At 37.1% G+C, this 18,357-nt stretch overlaps 1 pseudogene; it reads right to left on the minus strand.

Annotated features, from left to right (window-relative positions):
* Nucleotides 1-15,208: 15,208 nt before the first annotated feature.
* Nucleotides 15,209-15,308, minus strand: LOC138818908 (U6 spliceosomal RNA; annotated as a pseudogene).
* Nucleotides 15,309-18,357: the final 3,049 nt, after the last annotated feature.

The following is an 18,357-nucleotide window of genomic DNA, read 5'->3' on the forward strand; positions in this document are numbered from 1 at the left end:
TTCTTCAGGCATGACATGTGATATCAAAAATCCACTGTGATATGATGACCACTGTGACATCACACTGCCAGATTTCTTGACACTGAGTCACATGAGGACAACACAAACATATTAAGACGCATTACACTTGTGCCAACGTATGCCTTTGGATACATGATTATCCATTGTGAACTTATATAGTCATTGTCAATTAGAGATCTGGCATGAGATTGTGACATCACCAACCCATTGTCAAATCACAAACCTATGTGACCTCATCACCTGTATGGCATCACCATTTGTAACTTCAAAACCATACTATCTCATGTAATGGTAGCATCACATTGCCAATGGGATATCTCTGTCTCATTGCATTTTCACCAGCCTATTATGTCCTCATATTTTACAAAATTCATGGCCTTTCTGACTTCTAGCTCCTTATGTGAACTCGTATCTTCATTGTGATCTAATAGAATGAAATTGGACATGTAATGGTGATATTACACATTCATTGTGACATCACTGTCCAAGTGTGACCTTATCATCACTTGACATTACAAACTCATTGTGACATCATATTGCCACAGTGATATCATGATCACCGTGTGACACCCCAAAACTGTTGTGACCGCTTAGCAACTTTGAAAAAGCACGTGGTGTTTGTGATATCATGGTCCCTTTGGGTAACCATGTTGTCATTATGAACAAAGACAACTGACATCAGACATGCCAAATTACCATTACAAACGCATTGTGACATCACCTCCAGAGTGAGATCACATTGTTGTTATAATACCATCAGCCCATTGTTACATCCCAAAATGACAATGACATCATGGCATTATGACATCACATTTTCATTGTGAGGTCCTAAAGACAATGTGATTGCCTGTTCTGTGATTTTATTCTATCACAAATGTGGCATATAGGTTTATTTCAGAAACCCATTGTGACCACACCATCATTGTGACGTTACAATCCCTTTTTGACCTCATATTGACATTGTGATATCATTACTGCAATGAAACACCACAAACCTGACTTGTCCTCATAAATTTTGTAACAAGCCACTACCTTGGCTGGGCTGGATGCGGAGAGCTAAATTCAGTCTCAACCATGAACCCTCAGACCTCCAAAGAACAGTTCAGCCATTTGTTAACTGGTCTGCAAACAACCAACCGCCAAAATAATGATCTCCAAAGCTCCACACTTCAAAGGCCAAGGCTGTTTTCCTATCTCTTCATTCTCCTTCTCTACAGATCTGTCCTACCTTTCAGCTTTTTCATTTTTTCCTTCCAGCATTCCATTCTTTGCTTCAGGCTGCTCTGCTCTTGACAGGCCTGCCTTGCCTTGTCCAGGTGGCCAGTTGCCATCCTTCACCACCTCCTCTCTCTCAATTTCCTCTCCTCCCAGGTCTTTGCCCTCCAGCAGTCTCATCACTTCTTTCCATCCAGGCCTTTAACCTTTTTCTCTCCCCTTCTCTTGCTCTGAAAATGCAGCTTATATATAGGCTGTACCCTTCCCCAACTGCAATAATTTCTTGCCTTCCAGTTTTTAATTATCACTTACCAAATGTCCATGCCCAAAAACTTCTTGGCAGATCACCATGTTAGGCTTGACATCCTATCTCCTTCAGCAGCATGTCCTGCTCCCTCCAGTGTCATGCACCCCCCCCTTTCAATTGGTCCAGATTAGGAGGCCATGATGACTATCTGTTCCCGTGGATTATAGGGGCACTGCTGGTTATTACAGTGTCCTCATGGTCAACTAGTAGCAATTGAAATTGGACAAAAAATTGTGATATTACGAACTCATGACATAACTAACCCATTGTGACCTCATCACCACTGTGACATCACAAACCCCTTGTGACTTCACATTGTTGTTTTTGATACCAAGATCACATTGTGACATTTCAAATCTATTATAGCCTCTTATAACATTTGAAAAATACATAGCTTTGTGATATCAGAGTCCCTTTGTGTACCCAAAGCCACACTGTGAAATATTGACATTTGAGAATCAGACATGACATTTTGACATCCAAAACAGTTTGTGAGATCACCATAATTGTGACATCACATTATCATTTTTATACCATCTACTCATTGTGAAATCACAAAACTATAATGATAGAATTATAACTTCACATTGTCATCGTGATATCATAGACACATTATGAATGCCTTTTCTGTAATTTCATTCTATTTAAAATGTGGTATGTAGGTAGATATCATAAAAAATCAGGAACTCATAATCATTGTGAGATCACAATCCCTTTGTATATCAGGTTGCCATTGTCATATTACTCAACCACCGTGATATCACAAACCTATCCTCTCATGATAACTTTTGTGACATGCTGCAATTCTGATACCTTAGGCCTTATTGTCTTCATAATCTGTTGTTGACCTCATTAGATTTCATATATGACATTTGATATCACAAATTCCCAGTGACATCATGACCATGTTGGCATCATACTGCCAGATGTCATATCCATTGTGTCAAATTCTGACATCACAAAACTTTTAGGATTTCAATATATGTGTGACAACACATACTTTTAGAGAAACCACAGTCCCTTTGGGAACTCATATACTCATTGTAAGTTAGGACAACTGAGAATCATAATGTCATTGTGACATGCCCAACACATCACCAATATTTTGTGACCTCACAACCAATGTGGAATCAACTAGTAGTGACACCAAAACAATATTTTGACATGATGTAATGAGTTGACATTGTCATGGTGATATCACTCTCCCATTGTTCATTCGCAAACCTAAAATGACCTCCTAACATTTTTAAAAATTCATGTCCATTAGTACTTCCAACTCATTCTGTGAACTCGCATGCACATTGTGAAATAGTAACAATTGAAAATGTACTTGTGTTTAGATATTACAAATCATTATGACGTCAAAAACCCATTGTGACCTCATCACAACTGTGTATCATAAAGCTATCATGACCCCTATGTACCTTTGAAAACACACAAGGCATATGTGACATCATAGTCCCTTTCTGTACCCATATCCTCATTGTGAATACATGACAATTGAATTTATATATGCCATTGTAACATCACAAACCTTTGTGCCCCATCACCAGTGGGACAACACATATTCATTATTACACAATTACCTCCTTGCAACATCACCAATTTACAATGACCTCATAGCATTATGACATTTATTGTCATTGTGATGTCATAGTCATATTGTAAATGCCTATTCTCTTATTTCATTCTATTTCAAATGTGGCATGTGGGTTGATGTCAGAAATATATTGTGATCTTATAAATATATGGCATCACAATCACTTTGTGACATCACAGTGCCATGGTGATATCACTAACACACTGTGATATCACAAACCTGCCCTGTCCTCAATAGTCTTGTGATGTGCAGCAATTGTGATGTCTTAGGCCCTTTATGAGCTCGTAATGTGTTTTCAACCTTATAATATTGCAGTTATGATATATGATATCAGAAATCCACTGTGACATCATGACCATTGTAACATCACACTGACAGACATCATAAATATTGTGTCACACTGTGACATCACAATCCTCATCTGACTTCATAACGTTTGTGAAAACACATGACTTTGGAGATACCACAGTCTGTTTTGAACTCATGTTCTCTGTGATTTCATAAGAAATGAGATCCGTTATGCCATTTCGATATCACTAATCAATTGTGACATCATAGACCCCTTACCGTATGGCATCACCAATTAATTGTGACATCAAAACCGTTTGTAATGTCACAATGTGACACGATGATCATGACATCTGTCAGTGTGATGTCACAATGGTCATGATGTCACAGTTGATTTCTGTTATCTCAAGTCATACATGAAATATGAGGTTGATAACAAATTATGAGGGCAAAAAGGTCTAAGATATCACAATGTCAGCATGTCACAAAAGTTATGAGGACAGGAGAGCTTTCTGATGTCACATTGTGTTAGAGATATCACAATGGTACTGTGATGTCACAAAGTGATTATGATGTCAAAATGGTTTGTAGGCACAAAATTGCGTTTCTGATATCAACTCTCATGCCACATTAGAAATACAATGAAATCACAGAATAGGAATTCACAATGTGTCTATGATGTCACAATGAGAATTGTTGTCATAATGCGATTCTGTCATTGAGTTTGGTGATGTCACAATGAGCTGATGCTCTCATAATGAAAATGTGATGTCACACTGTTGAGGATGTCATAAACACTTTTTGATGTTATAATGGCATGTCTGATCTCAATTGTCATTACTTAACAACAAGGATATGGATACACAAAGGGACTGTGATGTTGAAAAGGGCATGTGATTTTCAAAGGAGCTAAGTGGTCATAATAAATTTGACATGTAACAATGGAATCATCATGTAACAATGACAATGTTGTCACAATGGCTTTGTGATGTAATGGTGGTGATAATGTCAAAATGGGTTTGTGATGTCACAACGAGTTTGTAATACCACAATCAAATTTCCAATTTCAATTGCTACTAATTCACAAGGAGGATACTGTAATAATTAGCAGTGCCCGATAATCTATAGGGTCTGATAATCAGCAGGGGCCCATCTCCTGGCCAGCTGGGAAGGACAAAGAATGCCACCAAAGAAGCTGAGGCATCCTGTGGGAGGGACTGGTGCATTAATCACCATGGGTTGAGCTGTTAAGAAGTGATTGGGTTGTGGGCAGTATGGGATGTGATAGTTGAAAACAGGCAGTTGGAGTGGAGAAGGGGTACAGACTTTATATAGTCTGTTGTTCAGAGCAATAGAAGGTGAGAGAAAAAGGAAAAAGTACTGGAAGGAAAGAACTGGTGTGTTAGCATAATGGGAAAGACCTGGGTGGAGAGGAAGTTGAGAGAGGGCAGAAGGTGAAGGATGGCAACTGACGAGCCCTGCAAAGCAGTTCAGGTCTGTGGAGAGTGGAGAGCCCTAAAGAGAAAAAGGAACTGGTAGAATGGAAAAAGGAAAAGACCTCGAAAGAAGAATAGGTCTGTAGCGAAGGAGAGATAAAGAGAAGAGGAAAAGAGCCTGTCCCTTTGATGTTTGGAACTTTGGATATCATAATTTTGGGGGTTGCTGGTTTGGAGAACAATTATTATATAAAACGTATCTCGATGGATTTTCTTGAACTATAGAGGTCTTAATTTTTGAAGACTCCATCGAGATAATCCATTTGGATTGTATCAGGCCTTGGCCCCAGGGAAAAATCCCCATAGATGTGAGTGTCAGACTTCAGGGTTGAGAGTCTACCTCGAGTGTTTGTCTCCGGAGGTCCAACATGGACAAAAGTCATTTATGTACCTCTAGAGGTGCATCTTGGCAAGCTTGCCAGCTTGTTTAGGACCCCTCTAAGTCCCTCTGTGGCTTCCTTGGGACGCCATCTGGAACCTACTTGAGAGATAATGTAGGGCTTCCATGGGAAGCCATCTGGAACCTCATCAAGAGTACATCTGCAACTTCCTTGAGAAGCCATCTGAGACCTACGCTGGAGGTCATCTGGGGCCTTCTCCAGGGGCCATCTTGGACTTTCTCCAGAAGTCATCTGGGGCTTCCTCAGGAGGCCACCTGAGACCTCTTCAAAAGTAGTCATTGGGGCTTTCTTAAGAGGCAATCTAGGACCACCTCCTGAGGTCATCTGGAGCTTCTTTGGGAGGTCATCTCAGTCTACCATGATGAGAAATCTATGACCGTCTTTGGACATCATCTGGGACTTCCTTGAGAAGCTATATAGGACCTTCTCTGGAGGTCATCTGTTGCTTTCTCAAGAGGGTTATTTGGAACTTCCTCTGGAGTTCATATGTGGCCTCCTTGAGTGGCCATCTGGGAGCTACTTGAGAGGTAATGTCAGCCTCATTGAAAAGACATCTGGAAACTCCTTTGGAGATTATGTGACACTTCCTTGGGAATCAATTTGGAACCTCCATGAGAGGTCATCTAGGGCCTCCTAGGGAGGACATATGTGACATCATTCAGAGGTCATCTTTGCCTTCTCAAGACACAATCTGGGACATTCTCTCTGTCATCTGGGACCTCTTGTAGAGGTCAACATTGATAGGTATGACACATGTGGGTTAAGTGTCTGTCGCTCTTGTTCTTTGTATGTATGCTGATAGTTCTATCTGTGTCCTGCATATACCTGTTTACTCCATTTCTCAGAATGGGAGAACAAGTCCTTAGATTGTCATATCCAAAAAATATTCTCCCCCAGGTTTACAGAATTCCTCAGAGGAAGATGCACTGATGTACTCTCTCTCCTATCCTTTGCCATCAGCACCTCTAATGTTAAGTCTTCTAATACCAAAAGTGGTTAATTGTACTAGTCTGAGGTGGTACAATGTGGTATGTTACCATTATTACCTTTGAGACAGGAACTTGGAGGAGATGGTGGGCATGCCCTATTTCTAGTATATGTTCCCTTTACAACTAGTGACCTGTATAAGTGGAAACAGCAAAATCCATCCTTTGCAGAAAAAAAGGGGCTCGTTACTTCATTAGAGACAGTAATTTTCACATACAAGCACATCTGGGATGAGTGTCAGCAAATTTTACAGGCACTTTTCACCTGGTAGAAATGGGAGTGATTCCTGCTTGGTGACTTGAAGGTGGTCCTTCGACCAGAGAGTAGCCCCACTATTGATCCAGAAAGTCTTTCCATAGACTTACCCAAGCTGAGACTAACAGCAATTGAGGTATGGAGGTGCTTACCTATTATTACCAGGTTCTGTTAGCAGGGATACCGCAGTGGCTAAAAAGCCAAATCATCAATCTAAGGTGGGTGAGATGGTACAGTTCCCCAGTGAGTACTCTAATGCTTTTCTGAAACTTCTCCCAGAAGCCTATAGGACATATAGGCCTATTGATCTTGAAGCCCTGGAGAATGAAAGAGCCCTAAATATGGCTTTGTTACCCAGACAGCCCCAAATATTAGAAGAAAACTTCAAAAGTAAGAAGGTTTTGAGGGAAAAAGTTTATTCTAATTTGGAAGTAGTCACCCAGAGGGTGTTTGTTAACAGAGATACCCGGGAAAAAGAGTCTAAGAAGAGGGTTTGAGTTTTGGTAGGAGCACCAGAATAGGGATCAAAAAACTCTTGGCAAAGACAGTAGAATTCATTTCCAAATGGCAATAGGGAACCTCTAAGAATACATCAGTGTGCTTATTGCAAACAAAATGGACATTGGGAAAAGGAATGTCCAAGGAGGAGAAAGATAGAAAATGACAGGTTAATTAATCACATTAACCACCTGGAAAATATGTTCATATCTCTGGAGAAACATGCAAAGGAGCTTGGGGCTCTGAATTCAAACTATGTTCAATTTAAAAAGCAGCCCTCTGAACTTCACAAATGTGGCAAAGAAAAAGTTCCACCCTTCTATCTCAAAACATAGTCTTTTTTTTTTTTTTTTTGTCAATCGTGGGGCTTGAACTCTGGGCCTGGGCGCTGTCCCTCAGCTCTTCAGCTCAAGGCGAAAGCTCTACCACTTGAACTACAGCACCACTTCTGGTTTTCTGGTGGTTTATTGGAGATAGGAGTCTCACAGTCTCTCCTGCCCGGGCTGGCTTTGAACCAGGATCCTCAGATCTCAGCCTCCTGTGTAGCTAGGATTACAGGCGTGAGCCACCAGCGCCCGGTTCAAAACATAGTCTTATAAAAGACTGTGTCTCCAATATGTGCCAGTCAAACCCACCAAGAGATTAAAAGCACATAGAAAAGCACATTGGAGAAAACAGAGAGAATTATTTGACGTGAAGAAAAGATTTGAAGATATAAATTAGGAACTTGTGAGAGTCAAAAATGAGAAAAAAAATCCTCAAAAGGAAACTAGAAAACACTCAAAATCAAATGAAATTCAAGTACATTAACCTGGGTGAGCATGAGGCAAATTAGGGGACCACAGGTCAAACAGAAGCACAGGACAGCAATTTTGCCATCCTTGCTAACCACAAGTGAGGCCAAGAAGAGATCCTGATGCTGCATTAAGAAATCATTTCCATGAAAAAGGAGCTGGACCTCATATAAGAATGTATTAGGCTGAAGTACATGTCAATTATCAGCTTTGAAGTGTGTCACCAGAAATTCAAAGCAAAAGAGAAAGAAGGAAAGGGTAGTTAACAGAGAAAATGGGGAAGTGCTGTGTCATAGAAGATGAGGCCAAGAAAAGTGAAAAGAAAAATATCAGGCCCAAGTTCTCAATTATTAACTAATGCCCTAGGAATAAATTGGAAGTTACAATCCATGTATAAGCCTCAGAGTTCAAGCAATAGAAAGAATGAATATGACCTTAAAGGAAACTTTAACTAAATTAAATACAGAAACTGGCAATGGCTAGGTAAGCCTCTTCCTCTTCACTCTCCTTTGAGCAAGATGTAGCCCTTATGTTAATGGATTCAATCCCTTGAAATACTTTAATGTAGAACACCCCCTTGGGTTCCTAAAATTAGGAAGGCTATATTAACAGAAATGTCTAACTACAATCTGCAGGTTTTACAACATATTCTTTTATGTACCTATCCTTTGGTAACCAAGGCCCAACGGCTGGATAAGAAAAAGTCCAACTGAAGGGGAGGGACCAAGAAAGTGATGGAACAGCAGGGAAACACCAGAGCTCTCTCCAACCAAATACTGAGTTTGGGTATCAATGCTCTGTTTCTCCAAGTGACCCACAAAAAAAAGGCAATTACACATAGAGATAAAGGAAGTGCAAAATGAAAAGGGAAAAACCTACAGAGACAGTAAAGTGGGAAGACCCTTCCCCCACCCTTTGTTGGTGATGGTGCTCCACGTTGCGCAGCTTAAGTGATGGGGTTTTGTGCCAAGCTGCTTAAGTGCCCCGGGACTGGACTCTCTGAGGACCACACACCCACAAGCATCCCAAGTCTCCCAGGAGACTCCCAAGAGCTGGGCCAACCCAGAATATACAAACAGAAATCTCAGAAGGCAGAGATGGAACAGACTCCCCTCACCCTCCCTGGTACAGCTCCTCTCCCTGGTTGGTACAAGTAGCCCAGCCCAGTCAGGAGCAGTAGCAGCTGTCAACAGTGGCAAACGACAGTAGTCTCTCAGGGTGGCACCTCTGTCCTGCTGGTGTAAATAGCCTAGCCTAACCTGGAACAGCAGCAGCAGCTGGCAGTGCTGGCAAACCACCCAGAATTTGGACACAATGCCTCTTGGCACTTGCCCAGACAGACCATCCTGGGGCGGCAGCGTTGGCTGAGGTGGGGACAGCTACAGTGAACAAGTCCAGACCTGTGGTGGTTTGTGCTTCTCCATACTGGCCTGCATAAGTGGCCCAGCCTAACCTGAGAAATTGTAACTCCTATGTACGGTATGTTCACAAAAAAATAAAATAAAATAAAAAAGAAATAAAAAAGAAAAAAAGTGTAGGGAAAAGTTTTATAAAGATCCATTACACTTAAATCATGATTTATTGAATGGAAATTCCCTTGTACAACTAGTTAATGAAAATATAATTAAAAACAATGGAGACATCTGATCTTAAACTGTGTTCTCTTAAACCATGAGTCAATATAACAGTTAACTCCTCAGAAATTTTCTTTGCAGGTATTTTCCTCATAGTGACAGAAAAATGATCAATGCAATGAATATCAATACATCACATTGCACATCAGAAAGAGACACAATAAAAATCACAGTAAAAATGTTAGAATTCACCACATGATAAAATAACAGGTAGAATATGCCAAATGTTAATTGATTATTTTTCCAAGTACTTTACCTGTGGTATCAAATTTAATCCTCAGAATAATTCCATAAAGTGGAACTACCTACATTTTTAATTCTCAGATGATGATATTGAAGTCTTCAGAGTTGTAATTACTAGTACAACATTGCACACATGGTAAGCGTTAGCCTGAGGTTCATCCCCAACTGTATCAATTAACCACATTCTATTTTATGACTAATATTCTAGGAAAACTTCCCAGAATTATTGTCTACACTCATAATATTTGAGCTTATCTTTGTTAGAAAATAGGGAACTGTAATATGAAAACTCGAAGTTCAGAATCAATGCATACCTCCCTGGTGAAAGGAACTGCTAAAGTATAACATTCTTGATTTCTAGGTCAAAATAGCAGAAATCATATTCGATCCCTTCACTCAACACTGCACTGCCTGGGGACCCTAACTCTGTTTAACACTGTCTTACTGAAAGAATGACCTCCCCAATTCCTGATGGAAACAGACTGCAGGTCTTATGGACCAATCATTTCCACATTGTAGCTCAACTAAGTTGTTTACCATTCGAAGTATTTTGATTGCTTTTTATACCCAACCTTTTGAGAGAAAGGTACTACTTTAAAATGCTATTAAAGCAACACAGATATAAAAATCACCTTTGACCCCAGATAAATAATTTACCTTTCATTTACCCAAAAATGCACTCTGACCTATTATTAATGTTAGGAATGAGAGAATAAAAAATCATAGACAACAAGGCCTAAGCATGAATTAAAGCCTCTCCAACTTCTGAATACAATTGGTTTAAAAAGACATTAAGGGCTGGGAAGGTGGCTCAGTGGTAGAGCGCTTGTCTTGCATGCATGAAGCCCTGGGTTCGATTCCTCAGCACCACATAAGCAAAAAGAAAAAAATCGCAAGTGGTGCTGTGGCTCAAGTGGAAGACCGCTAGCCTTGAACTGAAGAGCTGAGGGACAGCACCCAGGCCCAGAGTTCAGGCCCCACTACCAGACTCCCCCACCCCCGAAAAAAAGACATCAATACTACTATATTTGTTCAAAATTTCTTATGATACTGAAGATTCAATTGTAAACTGTTAAAACTTGAAAATAACTCATTTTCTTGGGAGTAGGAAACAAAACACAAGATTAATCCTAATCATTTTCAAAGACATTTATTTATACTACAAATTCACTCTTATAACTACAAAGATTCTAAAAATAACTGAAGCATAGTTTCACGAAGGACATAATTTAACTTCATCATATTCATTCAAAGGACTTTGCTAATAGAAAATAAATTTATTCTAATAATTAGCTCACCCAATTCACTTCCATTCTTTTATTCTATATCTTTTATTTTCATAAAAACTGGCTTTTCATAAAATGATGCATAAAAAGCCTATATACCCACTTACATTTTCAGATTTTAACAATGTTTATTTCAGAAATGTCTTTAGCTGTATAGTCAATGAACTGAAATAACACTAAAATATTCAAAGGGTTTTCAGAAATTACAAGACGCGCTCTGGGATGTTATTTATATTGGAAAGGATATTCAAAAAGCCTTATTTGTTAAAGTTGTGATAGTTACTCCCACAAAAGTACTATTAATGGAGAAACCTTTGTATGTATAATACAACTTCAAATGCATCCACACTCTGGAGGTGATACATGCTTTTTGTTTGTATTTGCAATGTGTATCTAACAAACATATCCACAATACTGATTTTCAGTCAATATGATGGGATATTCAAACCTAAAAAATAAGGGGTTTATTATCTTAGTGTGAATAGATACAATCTTACAAAGAAAGTTATTTTCAACAGAAATCCACCTTGAGTTTCACAGGAATAACCGGAGAGTAATACCTGTTTGGTCAAGTTTGTCAAAATTACTCTATGAGTATATCTTAAAAGTATATCCAATTTAAGAGGTCAAATACATATTTTGTACCAACAGTCATCTTACAGCAATAACTTACTACCTAATTATATGAGTATCTTCTTTCCTAGCATATACTAAGAGCTGAAAGTGATCTCTTTTATCTAATTTAATGGTGTAAATGCTTTGATTATGATGATGTTATTATTTGACAAATAAAATGTACAGAAGGGTGGTTCCACTGAAATGACAAGACGGAACACTGATAAATAACAATATTGCAACATAGCTCTTTTCAGCCTCACTCTGTCCACATTGGCAAGCAACATTGCAACCTCACACACACACACACACACACACATACACACACACACACACACACAATGTGTGCACATGTAAACACACATATTCATGAATGCCAAATTCAGGGTTTACTGTACATAAAAGTTCAATTAAAATATTAGTGATTAGAAAAAAATGATAGTTTGACTTATTACAAAATAAAACATAATCCAATCACCAAGGTTGTTACATTTTACCTGTCTCTCCACGTGACCACTTAATTTATTTTTAGTTCATTCATTCATTCATCATTCATTAGTTTAGTGCCAATAATGGAGCTTGAACTCAGGGCCTGGCTCTGTCCCAGAATTTGTTACGTTTTTGTTTTAGTTTTCTCAATGCTAGCATTTTACTGCTTATACTACAGCTACATTTCTAGCTTTTGCTGGTTACTTTCAAACCAGAATCTACTGGACATTTTTGTCTGGTTTCAAAGCACAGTCATCAGATTTCGTCTTTCTGATTAGGTAGGATTAAAGACCTGAGCCACCCGTGTGGCTCTTAATTTTTCCTGTACATATGTAATGCAATGCACATACTTAGAGAGTAATTTAAAACTGAGAGCATAGAAGCAAGATGTACAGTGATGATATTGTCCTGTCAGAAATTCAAGTTAGTAATGTAAATTTCTTCTTAAGACCATACAGAAAAATTACTTAAGAAGAAATCTGATGTTGTGTGTGTATATGTGTGTGTGTGTGTGTGTGTGTGTGTGTGTGTGTGCTGTTGCAATATGTTCCACATATAAGCACTGCACAGCGGTGTCCAGCCATTCACAGTTATTGCATGAATATCTGCTTTGAGATACCAACTCATGGGCAATGTCTAGGTGTCGACTCTAGGTTTCGCGATGAAGAGGGGTATACTCATCCTCATCCCTAGTATTCATATAAGTGGCCCTTTTGGAAAGTACTCTCCACAATGTAGTAAGCTGCAAGACAAGCACTCTACCACTGAGCCACCTTCCCAGCCCAAGGATTAAGATTCTTGTTTGTAATTTGGTCAAGGCTATGTCTCTTTACATAGGAGACTAAAAATGTATTTACTAATTTCAAGTAAATACATAAATTCTATTTCCATCTCTTTTAAAAAATAAAAAAATTTGTTTGCTCTGTAAATTGATTAGAAGCATGGATTTTGTGGCTAGCTATGTCATTTCACATCTGTATCTCTTTTCCTCTTTCTCTTTCATGGTTCTCATAGACAATATGGTTGCCCATAATTATCCTAATTTATTTTGCTTTTATATTTTTAGTTGCATCATTTCACTTTCTGCTCTGCCATTTCCCAGAACAGCAGCACATAAACAGAAAAATCCAGAATTGGTTCTGTGGCTCAAGTTGTAGAGCGCTTGCCTTGATTTGAAGAGCTAAAGGACAGTGCCCAGGCCCAGAGTTCAGGCCCTACAACTAATTTTAAAAAAGAATCTAAATACTTGATAATTCTACTAACAGATCTGACTGAAATCAGTTGAATCACACTTTTCCTGTACAATGAAGGAATAGCAGCTACAGAAGGCAGGCAGATTGTATCTGTGACAAAACTTTGTGGAAAATGGAATCGAGGATTACTTACTGGTGATTCACTAGCACTTGAAACATGATTCTGAACTATTGCTTGCTGATTCTGAACTATTGCTTTGATCATTATATTTTCCAAGAAGAAAAAGTGGAATTTAATTGATAGTAAAGGACTACTAATACATTTTGACTTCTCATTAAGCATCTTGAATCATCAAAATCACTTGAAGAAGCATCTTGAATCATCAAAATCACTTGAAGGCAATAGACAGGCCTATTTTTAGATGAAAACAAGTGTCTTTAAAAAAACAAGAATTTAGGTAGTCATACCAAGGAATTCTATTTTACTACTGCATTATACATTTTTTCTAATGTTGGATACCAACATTAGAAAGCTACTAGAAAGCTCTTAAAGCCCATATGTTGAATAGTGAGTTCTCTTACACTCTAACATGATATTTCCCAAATCATTTACAAAGAAGGCATTGTTTCCTATTTTCTCATTCCTAGAATAAGCTGCACATGAAGACACCAAGGGTCCTCATGTTCAGACAAGGAACAAGATGAAAAAGTGAGGAATGGTATCAATTTCAAGAAAAAAATGGAGTAGGATCCAAGCAAATTTCTTCTTTGGGATGCCGAAATTAATCCACTTACTATGGTGTGAAGACTACTTTCCAAAAAGGCCACCCAGATGAATACTAGGGATGAGGATGAGTTTACACCTCTTCATATGGAAGTCTAGAGTGGACATTTAGATATTGTCCATGAGTTGGTAGCTCCAGGCAGATATTCATGCAGTAACTCTGAATGGCTGACACCACTGCACAGTGCTTATATGTGGAATAATACCAGAGTGGCAGATACCAATCCCCAAACTAAAGGCCTCTTGTCCGCATTGCATGTTGCTGCTGGGAATAGAAATCGAAAAGATACTCTGTTGAACAATTATATCAAACCAGGTTTGAAGAACTGCTTGGAAGAAACTGCATTTAATATTGCCAAAAGGATAAGTATGTATCACTACCTCTTTGAAGTTGTGGAAGTTGTACAAATTGTTCTCATAAGTCGTAATGGTTTGGTTAAGTTTCTTAAATTTCAAAAATGCCAGTCCATCCTTTGTGTCCCTACAATTTTTTTCACAATACAAAGCAACAGCAATACCTTACTTTAAAAATTCATGGATTCCATGGTATTCTTCCAAGTGAATTGCCTGACTCTGATGTCAAAATATATTCAAGAGTTTTTTGTATACATCTATAATGATTTCTGCAGAGTTTGTGATTTTTTTAATCAGAAATTATTTTAATTTATCTGTTGAAATGAATAGTATAGAAACTAAAGATGTTCCTGGTGCTTTTGGAAAAAAAGTATATCTATGTTTGTACAATATCCATAATCTATTTCATTCGCTCCTAGATATAATACTTTGAATTCTACATTTTTATATAATGTATAGTTTCATTAATAAATGTGTCCTTTCAGATTGCATTCCATATAGAAAAAGTTTAAGATTCCTTTTTTTCCTAGGTCCTTATATTATTTTATTTCTTTGGGATAAAATGACAATGTTATCTAATTTCAAGTTTTGTAAAGGTTATGATATATAAAGGCCTTTCTAAGGTGAAGATTTAATACACTGATGTCAAACTAACCTTTAATTCTATGAATTACATGTATTGTTACACTTGTATTTTTGTAATCAACTTTTTAATAACTGTTTTTATATTTCTTGCATCAGAAAAATGAAAAATATGGAATACTTCACAAATTTTCATATCATCCTTGTGCAATTGCCATGTTAATCTCTGTATTATTGTAATTTTGGTAGACCTGCTGCTGAAGCATGTAGTACCCTCTAAATTTAAGTACTTAATGATGTAATCTTTATACAGGCATATATCCATGGTTGCCTATTTGTAACAAGGAACCCTTATTGTTCCTTAAAATGCGATTGATCTTATTTCTCTAAAATTCTGTGTATAGTGGAAAAGCTTATATCATTTGGTCGATTGCTCATATTTACAATTTTTTTGTCAATGACTATTTTGTCGTTTTCATTTTAAATTTGATCATACTTTGAAGCCTTTAAAGCTAAGTCCAACGGTGATGGCTTTTCAAGTACTTATTCATCACCTGAGTTATCTTTGCAGAGCTAATGGATTCCAAGTAAGCCTTGCTTGAGAGCTACTTCTAAACTTCTTTAGCTTAAAATTTCCCAAATGAGGTCTTGCTGGGACAAATGTCTACCTGAACCTTTACCCTTCTTCCTTGTAGGAACAGACCAACCAGAATATCTTACCCTGACAGCATAGATTGTCTTACTGGAACAAAACTAATTTTAGTTAGAAGGGATCATAGAGAGATGAACAGTTCAGACAGAATTGTTCAGAATGGAAGGTATTTTATCAAAATATAATTGTTTATTATACTTATCATTTCAAAAATAGCTAAAGCCAAGAAGGTGAAAAAATTTTCATATGCTTGATTACCTACTGTCCTGGCCTGTCTATCATCCAACCAGGCAGGAACTTACACTACTGACTCTCTATCACCAAATATTTCCATAGCTCCTGGAAAAGTCCAGGATATTAGGCCTTAAATTGGTAATGTTTTAATCACAGTGTTTCCTCTTGCCTATAGGCTGTAAATCTACAAATGATAAAGTTTTAAGTCTAACTCTACCAAACACTGAGGTAGAGATAATGGAATAATACTTTAAAAGAGAGTTGCCTTTGATTCCCTAACCACAACACAACAATGCAAAACAATATTTATATTATATATACTTATATATTTTATATTTATAAATATAAAATATGTGCTGGCTTTAAATTTCACACAGTGAATCTTACTAGAATTGATAATTTGACAAATATATTGACATTTATTCCGATAAATAGAATGGAATATAAATAATTAGATTTAGGATATATATTAGAATATAAAAATATCAATGCAATATCTTCGGTATAAACTTGTGATACGTTCTAAGTGTTCATGATCTTCTGAATTCACATGGTAAAATAACAGTATTGTTTTCTGCTAATCTATAACGGATTTTACTCAGATGCTCTGTTTATTGTTTTAACTCGCTGGTCCCAAAGTGTTTTTTTCCATATTTCTGAAGCATTCTTACTGATTATACCCAAATTTTGCTGATATGATGTCTAAAAGCTATTATTCTTCTGAAGGACCCATGGATCCGAGGATACCAGTTCCCAGTTATCTGTATCATCAGATAACAAGAGCAAGACTTCTCACATAGGCCCATGCAACATGCCAACAGAAAATAATTGAAGACATCTTAATTTCTCATTTCCTATAATATTTCAGGACCCCAATTCCTTACAAGAATTAGCAGAATTCAATTGTGAAATGGAAGGCAAGTTAAAATGAAAGATGAGATCACAAAATCTGAGAGAAAGTACTGTAATTCAAACTTTGAATTTACAGATGACCAGTTCATATGAGTGAACAAAATTACAAATGAACAAGATTATTTTTAATACCCCTCTCCTAATGATTAATGAAAGATTTTAGTGCAGCCAAAAAATAGTTTCTGTAATGATAGATCCATAAGTGGCCTACCAAGGCTAGAAATACTTGATTTAGAGGTCAAATATAATTTAGAAAAACATTAAATGAGAAGATCCTTAGTGCTTCAAAACACTGGTACTTCAGTAAAACTAGGTTCTGTAGTATAAAAATTGTTGTCATTCTCAAACAAAAGATAACCTATATTTAATCTCCTGAAAGTATATTCATTTTCAAATAAACTATTTAAAATCACATTTGCCAAAATAACACTTGACAAGTAGATGATAGTGACATTAAAAGGTTTTCAAGTGTAGGGAGCTAGTTACAATAGAGTTGATTTACGTACCCAGCACCAATAGCAAACAAGTTCAACCATTCATCAAAGTGTAGAAATAGTACTCCCCACCATTTGTGTTGTTCAGTAGGTGACTTCCAGAAATGAGTTAAATAGATCAGCCTCCCATATTTCAAACCCAAATATTAGCTAATAAAATAAATTTCATCACATAAGAAGGTACATTTTAAAAAGTCACTAATAGTTGCCTTATCATGTGTTGTATTATATTTTCCCTATCTCTCTAACATAGTAAGAAATATGACTTTAAGTTTTGAATATGGGTACTGATGAGACATGTGACAAAAAAAAATCTGTCTTTTATTTCTGTCATATTCCTCTAAGTAGTAAATTTTAGTTTTCTTCTTTTTCCAAAACTTATAGATAGTACAAAAATTTATCCTATGTAAAATAAAATAATCATACATCATTGTACAAAGCCATTTATAAAAACTGGTAGTTAGGAATAAATTCTAAGCCATTTTTAAATTTTCTTGTTGACTAAAGATTAATCTTCCAAATGAACGAGAATAAAATCTTGTCTAAGTGCTTCACATCTTCAGTCTTGCAAATTGTTATTACAGATGAATGAATTATGGAAATATAAGCTGACACCAGTTCCAGTATATGTGGGAGTGAAACTCCATGGAATGTATATAAACCTTTCAAAGTATTAACAGGCAGTTTAACAGAATGACTATCAGGAAGTTGAAACCAGAGAGCCATAATAGTAAAGACATAGAATGAATGAAAAATGGAACAAGGGGCAAGTACAGCTAGAATACTCAATGTACATATGTAATAAAGGAAGTGTTAAATCTGAACTCAATCTTGGAGAAAGAGTTGGTTGACATTGATAGAAGGAGTGACTCTGATCCAGGAGCAATAGACAATTAGATGGATATATTTAATTGTAACACACTTGCACAACCTTTTGAAATTCAGTTAAAAAAACAACAACAAACAAAAACAAACAAAAATGACAACCAAACAGCAATCTCTAGAGAGTATGAATATGACCCC

This window comes from Dipodomys merriami, unplaced genomic scaffold (genome assembly GCF_024711535.1).
Source record: "Dipodomys merriami isolate MVZ:Mamm:240054 unplaced genomic scaffold, mDipMer1.0.p SCAF_790, whole genome shotgun sequence".
NCBI classification, from domain to species: Eukaryota; Metazoa; Chordata; class Mammalia; order Rodentia; family Heteromyidae; genus Dipodomys; species Dipodomys merriami.